The 7,939-nt window shown below is 33.3% G+C and overlaps 1 protein-coding gene across 1 annotated transcript in view; it reads left to right on the plus strand.

Moving 5' to 3' along the window:
• The first annotated feature begins 6,782 nt into the window (after positions 1–6,782).
• LOC145276692 (RYamide receptor-like) overlaps positions 6,783–7,939 on the plus strand; it is a 907,224-nt gene continuing 906,067 nt past the window's right edge. Inside the window, exon 1 of the mRNA XM_080127879.1 lies at positions 6,783–6,952. The gene's annotated coding sequence lies outside the window, so the exon portion shown is untranslated. The remainder of the gene's footprint in view (positions 6,953–7,939) is intronic.

Raw genomic sequence — 7,939 nt, forward strand, 5'->3', positions numbered from 1 at the left:
TTACGACTATCAGCTAACAACCACACACGCAAACACGTGTACCATATCTAAATTCCTTCGACATTTCTTTCTAGTCGTAACTTACTACTGATAATTACACTAGTCTGAACGCAGCTGAACCAGGCCAGTTTCGAGTAAAAGCCTTTGAACAAATGTTAACGAGCATCTCTCCCCCCTCTCTGGCTTTCTTGCTCTTTCTGTTTTCTCTCTCTGTGTCTCTATAAGAGAATAGAGAAGGAGAGAGGGAGAGAGAGGGAGAGAGAGAGGTGAGTAAACGTGGAGGTAGACACGTTTACCAGAACCAAATGTAAGCTGACCAAATTACGTATGTGTGACGTGGTTGGCTTGATCTGTGAGATTTGATTATGTTATATATTCGTTATCATCGAGGTTATCCTTGAGGGGTACCAAATTGAGCTTTCGTTACATTTGAATATGTTATATAGAGTTCTTCATTTAGGGGCACTTTTTACGTTTGGGTGTATACACTGTATAACATCAAAGATTCCGTGTGCGTATGATTGTCTCTAATATAAATGGTTGTGTGTTTGATTATCATAAAGGGAATCGTGTGTGTGACATGTAATTTCTGAACCTACCTCTGCTTCTCGCTGTTGAACCATCTGGAAATTTCTCATCCTGGAGGGAGACTTGATACCTGTTTGACGAAGATTTATCACTCCAAGACGATGAATGTTTTTTATAGATTTTATTTCACTTTCCCCAGAGGTCCTGCAGCAGGTGTAAAGTGAAATCTGCTTGTGTGGTTCTTCTTCACACACGTCAGCGTTCGTCTCCCCCTCCCCAGTTAAGAGGGGGAGACCACGGAAAAACGTCCGTCTTCTTCAAAGCTCAAATCCAATCTCTCAGATCTAGCCAACCACGTCACACATACGTAATTTGGTCAGCTGACCTTTGGTTCTGGTAAACGTGTCTATCTCCACGTTTACTCACCTCTCTCTCTCTCCCTCTCTCCTTCTCTATTCTCTTATAGAGACACAGAGAGAGAAAACAGAAAGAGCAAGAAAGCCAGAGAGGGGGGGAGAGATGCTCGTTAACACAAATACCGTTTTTTGCCATCAAAAATAGGAGGAAAAAAATTCACCAAAACCAGCGTATCTATGCAAGACCATCCTAACAACATAAAACAAAATTTAATGGATAAATATGAAATTTTAACGGACAGACGAAAATCCTGCTTCTTGCAACATCTCTTGGATATTAGAACTATTACAAATAGTAGCTTCGCCGAATGAAGAGGCCTGTCCCTCGTGTTTATAAACGTAAAAGTATGTATTCCATTTTCAAGGCCTTGCATTTTCATAAAAATCATAAATTTGATGGCCTTTATAATCGGATTTCAAGAAATTTACATTTTTAATGTGGACTCTTGAAGCTATCTTTCCCAGGTTTTTGATCCCCGAACTTTCACGTCGTCCCGGCTAATTCAACATCTACTTTCAAAATACCATCATCCCTTATCTTTTTTGTGTTTTTTTTGTGTTATTTCTTTGTGTATCTGTGTTTGTATATATATATATATATATATATATATATATATATATATATATATATACTTTTATTTTATTTTTTCACGGGACCACTCACCCCTCACACCTCACCCTTATTCCCTGTTATTCTGACCCCCCAATGCGTTTGTATCCCTTGCCTTTACGCACCCCCTAGTAATTATTATCAACATTATTATTAGTAGTAGTGGTGGTGTAGGTAGAGGTAGTAGTATTGTTATCACTATTATTATTGTTTTGTTTTTACTGCTATTATTATTATTATTATTATTATTATTATTATTATTATTATTATTATTATTATTATATTTCATCATTATAATTGCTGTTATAATTATACCCGTAATTATCCCCGTTATTGCTGCCATAACCGTTATTATTATCTTCATTTTCATCGTTATTACCATTACAGTGTACATTACTTTTATCACAGCCATTGGTAATATTATTTTTATTTTTATTATTATTAGTATTATTATAATTATCTTTATTATCATTCTCATCACTATAATTACCTTACTATTATTGGTATTATTATCACTTTTATAATTAGTAAATATATCCTTACTCTTCCACCTTGCCAACTATATGTATCCTTCAACCTTTTTCATCAAGTTAAACGCACCCATAGACATTGCCATCCTATCCTCCGACCGGCCCCTTATAATACAAGTCTATACATCATAACAGAAGAAATTTTAAAATATTGCCGCATATTACCTAATCAATATTACAACCTTGCATTTACCCCCCCCCCAAGAAAAAAAAATTATAGGTGATTTATAGCCGCTATTTGCCGTTTAGGTTGCACCTGTCAAAAATACTACTCCATAGATAATAGACAACCCAGAAAACGTTAAAATAAATTACCGCGCACGCCAGTGGAACACTGCCGCTTGCCTGTTTCCCACCTGGCTACAACTTGGACGTATTCAAGTCCAACATAAACCGCCCCCTTTAGTAAGACAAACCAGCCCCTTAAGTAAGACACTCTATAAAAATACCCAATACTAATGATTACTACAATACTATCTCATAGATTACTGTACACGCAATAACCCTTATCCCTGAGTGGCCTTCGCGCCTTGATAAATGGTGACCCCCATGTAAAAAAACCCAAAAAACAATATACCCCCAAGTTAACCCTAAAACATTTACCCCTTAAACTCAACACTATGTTAAAGACCATATACAATTGTATATATCATACTATATATATAACAAACTTCTCCTTTATTTATTTATTTAGAATTCAATAAAGCTTCCACAAACATTCTATAATTCCTCTTAATCTTTTTCGCTCCTTATGAACCCTTGCTAGACGTCGCATCTCCTCCATGCTACCTAGCACCTTCTCTACTCTTCTGCTGAGAAGCATTAGGCTTCGAAATGCCCTGACATAAAGAGTCCCTTCTATCCCCCAAATTTTGCTTATATTCCATTATTCAATAAATGTATTCCATTATTCAATAAATGATCCATTCTATATACACCAATATATAGTTTTGTGACTTCATTTCATACTCATGTTGTCCTATTGTATGAGCTACAATAATAATTGTTGAGCATGGCATTATCCAGTTAAGTTTCCTCTTGTGGATTTGAACTCTCTCTCTCTCTCTTTTCCTCTTACGCATTAAGCTATATATATATATATATATATATATATATATATATATATATATATATATATACTAGCAGAAGTACCCGTCATTGCCTGGGTTCAAAAACTGCCTACAGAAAATGGACTGTGATCGATGAAAGTATGATAGGTTATGAAAAGGAGGGGGTTGTAAAGAGATAGGTTTTGATACTCAAAAATTTTACCCTAAGCAAAATACGATGAAAGTAAAGATAATTTTCGCGAAAATATATTTTTTATACCAACTTTGTTTCCATTCGTAGCCAAGAGTGACCAACAAAATGATGTTTCCTTACAAAGAGAAAATATTATATATATAATAATATAAATATGCAAGAAATAAATGTTACCATAGTCAATAAAAGTTACTTTTATGGTAGAAAAGTTCATTGGTTTGTATTTTTAACTAGTTTGTAAAATTTTTTTTTTAAATCACTAACCGGTTTTTAAAAAAATCAAAATGGCAGCGACTTTGAAATGGAGAGCCCCGTTTTCAATTTGAAGGAGGGCACCTGATCATTCTGTGTTAACAATTTAAGAGAGTTCCGTCAACGCAAGGAATATCTATAAACATATTTTAATGTTTTCCCTTGTTTTGTGCTTGAGGAATATTCGATTATGGCATGTGTAGTTTATATAAAAATTCATTTAAGTAGTTATCGCCTCAAATTTCGTTTTAATTCTGGTTCGCTGAAATTATTTCAAGTAAAGAGCATTAAAAACTATTTCAAAACAAAAAAATATGAACTGAACTTTCATTGACTACGGTAACATTTATTTCTTGTATATTTATTTCTTCGGGTAGTCGTTTGTTGGCTTTCCTGCTAAAGACTCTTACTAAATAATATCGACGAAATATTGAAAAACAAAGAAACAGTTTTGAAAAATAAAGTTTTACTTACTTTAGTAAAATAATCCGACGCAGCAAAATTGGATATTAAAAAAGTAAACACGTAATTACTTTAGTTTTTTAAAGCAAAGAATCGATACAAATATGAATAAGAAGAAAATGGCGCCCTTTTCAAGCAGAACAGCTTCGTTTCAGTTTTACAGTATTGAACGGTGTAGTATTGCGCAGCCGGATTCAGGGTTGTACTATTGTAATGCAAAGCCCACGCAGAAAGGGTTGTAATCAACTGAATTCCATATAGTACACTGACAAAAAAGCTTAAACAGATATAAAAATAAAAATAAAAAGGTTATGTAAATGTTTTTAAAGAGACACGTAATCACGTGAGCAGGATTTTTTCCTTCTTTTGACACGATAACAAGTAACGTTCTTATTTTTTATTATTTATATATTTTCGAAAGAGTGCAAGTGGAGAAGGAAAAAACAAAGTTATGCAAAATTTGTGTCGAGAATTGTCTAAAGTTCCAACTTTTTATTTTGGTATTCACTTTAATAAGAACGTGAATTTATGAAGTGAATTTATTCGACACAATATGATTCAACTAAAAAAAAATAAATAAAAGTTAAGGTGTTATTGTGGACCTTCGCTCCTTTTAAAAAACCTTGTTAAACTTTGTGACATATTTACCTTCTATGGAGGTCAGGCGCGAACGAACACCCAATAATTTTATTATACCATATTTCTTCAAACTGAAACATAATTATCAAAGTATACTTACGCAGATAGATATAAAAAGTCTTTGTTAAAGTTTCTGCCATATTTCCATGGAGTACAGGCGCGAACGCAGACCCCACAATTTTATTATACCATCCCTATTTAAGTTAAAACATACTTATCAAAGTATTCTTATGTACATCTATATCAAAAACCCTTGTAAACGTTTTTTTGTTTTCATTTTTTATTTCTATATTTTGGGGCCAGGCGCAAACGCAGACCCCACAATTTTTATGAACCACCGTTCTGCCAAATCAAACATACCCATTCCTGATCCTCAATACACTTTCTATCATTATATATAATCAGTTTTTAAAAATAGTCAACCATATAGGAGCCTATTCGTGACCAGACACACACAAACACAGATATTCAGCTTTATATTATATATATATAAATATGTATATATATATATATATATATATATATATATGTGTGTGTGTGTGTGTGTGTGTGTGTGTGTGTGTGTGTGTGCAGGGTAACCTCATAAATAATGGCGGATCATTATGAACATTTAATATGTAAAAATAAAAATACGGTGAGCAACATAGGGCATTAGTTTAGGGTGAATGTATAGATGTAGGGGATGCAAATATCTTGTATTTTGTGAACCGATCATGAAATCTTGATTATATACTTCTGGCAACCTGGCAAATGACATGAGAACTTTATCTCATTATTTTTTTTTGTATGCTTGAGCATTAAGGAGGTACGTTCTTTCAAGTATATTTATTGCTCATAAACTTACTGGGCCGGATATTTTACCAGTAGACAAACACGCAGAAAAACGCATACACACACTCACCCACCTACCTACCTACCTACCTATATATATATATATATATATATATATATATATATATATATATATATATATATATATATATATACATAATGTGATATTGGTATTTTTCAAAGGTAAGGTAACCAGTGAAATATAACGAGGTTAATTTAAGAGTGCTCAATACGGAAGTAGAGCAATTGAATATAAATGTTGTTGCCTGAAGAGGTCTCTAGCTACTAAATACTAGAAGACTGAAACATACTCGTGACTGTGTAGCAACAAATTACTGTTTATGGAAAATAAAATTTGAATATATATATATATATATATATATAATTTATTAATTTTATTTATACAAATATTAATGGCTACATATGTGCATACATGTTTCTGTAATCACCAGCGTTGGGGGATTACGTCTTCAGGCCAAGAATTACCGTCGAAATACTTGGCATGAAGACGTAATCCCCCAACGCGGGTGATTACAGAAACATGTATGCACATATGTAGCCATTAATGTTTGTATATAAAATTAATATACCTGCTCTGCTCACTCATTGAGCACTATTTTGGTAGACACATGTTGTTTCATTGGACGTACTTCTAGGAAACTAAACTCTACTGGCTATATATATATATATATATATATATATATATATATATATATATATATATATTCGCAGTAAATCTCAGAGGAGGGTAATAGGGGTGCCAAGGCAACTGCCCCTTTTAGTCTCGTGTAAAAAGTACCCTTTTGAGAAGAATGAATTATAGGCCTGTGCTCCACCGAGACGGTATTCATTACTATATTTCGCCGTTTTTGTTTTCACTTGAACATCTGCCATGAAAAAGTTTTCTGTACCTCACTGTATATTGGGAGGGAGCTGCATTAAAATTGAGACGTCAATTTAAGCAACACCATATTTAAAGAAAAAGAGCAAAACCAATTCCTTCTGATCTAATTATTTAATTGAAATTAAACTGAAACGGAACCGCCGAAATATTGGAACGATGTGAGATTCATGCCTACCAAAATATTCGCTGTCCACGTGTGCAGGTATATCGGGAAAGATTTTAGCAGAAGCCCACCCGCGCTTTTCTCTTTGTGTGCGTGTGTGTGTTTACGTGTGGATTCTGAGTGTAGATATTTTCTCTGCGCTAAAGATTTTCTCATCTTCATCTTCGCCGCCCTTTTTCCCGTCATCCTTCGCTCCGACTATAACCAATCGCAACGCCGGCTGCTTCGCTCTTCTTCACACAAAACGCAAAATCGATACGCGTCGTCCTGCCTCGCATCTGCTTCACTATAAGCGATTTGCCGTCAAACTATTTGGAATTAACCACGCACCACTTTCAAAAAAAAAAAAAAAAAGTAAGTTTGATTTCGTTCACATTAGTTTCTTTATTTATATTTATTTACTTGTGTTTGTTTACACGAAATTTATTTTTTGTATATGTTTTTTTGATATCTTTATTTTTTGAAAATTGCTTTAAAAAATAAACTTTCAATTTATATTTCCGATCGTCAGAGAAGAAAAGTCAATAAAGATTCGTTTCGTCTAGAACTATGAAAGTTTTTTTTTACACGATGTTTTTTGGTCATTAATGATTTCTTTAAGCATTCAGATCCATGGTCATGGCTACTTTATCAAAGGTTTTACGTTAGAGTGAGAATTCATTATTTTAGTTTATGAAAAGAAATCGTGATACTAAATTATAATTGTAAATATCTTCCAGGATAAACATATGTTCCTGGATAAAAAAAAGAAGCTTTTATAAAAGTTCATTAACCATTTAAACATATATAAAAGTATTTACACCAGTTTTCGATGAGTAATATACCCCCTTTAAAACGTTATATGTATTATATACATATAAAATACATGCACGCATATATATTATCTAAATACATATATATAAAATATATACACATATATATTTTACCTCTCTCTCTCTATATATATATAAAAATATCTACACATATATTTTATCAGTATACATACATATAAATTATATACACATGTATATTTTTTATGCATATATAAATTTAAAATATATGCACATGTACATTAAATGCATCTAAAACCAAACTCCTATCTTTACATCATCAACGCTCTGATCCCCAGCTGGCATCAATTGTGATGGATGGCTCTCGTCTGGGTGAGGCCTCGTGTTTTGACAAGCTTCTGGGTTTGACCTTTACTCCTGATCTGAAATGGAACACGTGCATCAAGTCTGTTGCCAGTCAAGTCTGGTGGGATCCTTCTACCGCTCCAGAAGATATCTCACTACTGATGCAATTCTCTATCTATATAAAAGCCAAGTATGTCCAAGGATGGAATACTGTTGCCATATCTGG

This window comes from Euprymna scolopes, chromosome 5 (assembly GCF_053919585.1).
Source record: "Euprymna scolopes isolate OS-2025 chromosome 5, ASM5391958v1, whole genome shotgun sequence".
Taxonomy (NCBI): Eukaryota; Metazoa; Mollusca; class Cephalopoda; order Sepiida; family Sepiolidae; genus Euprymna; species Euprymna scolopes.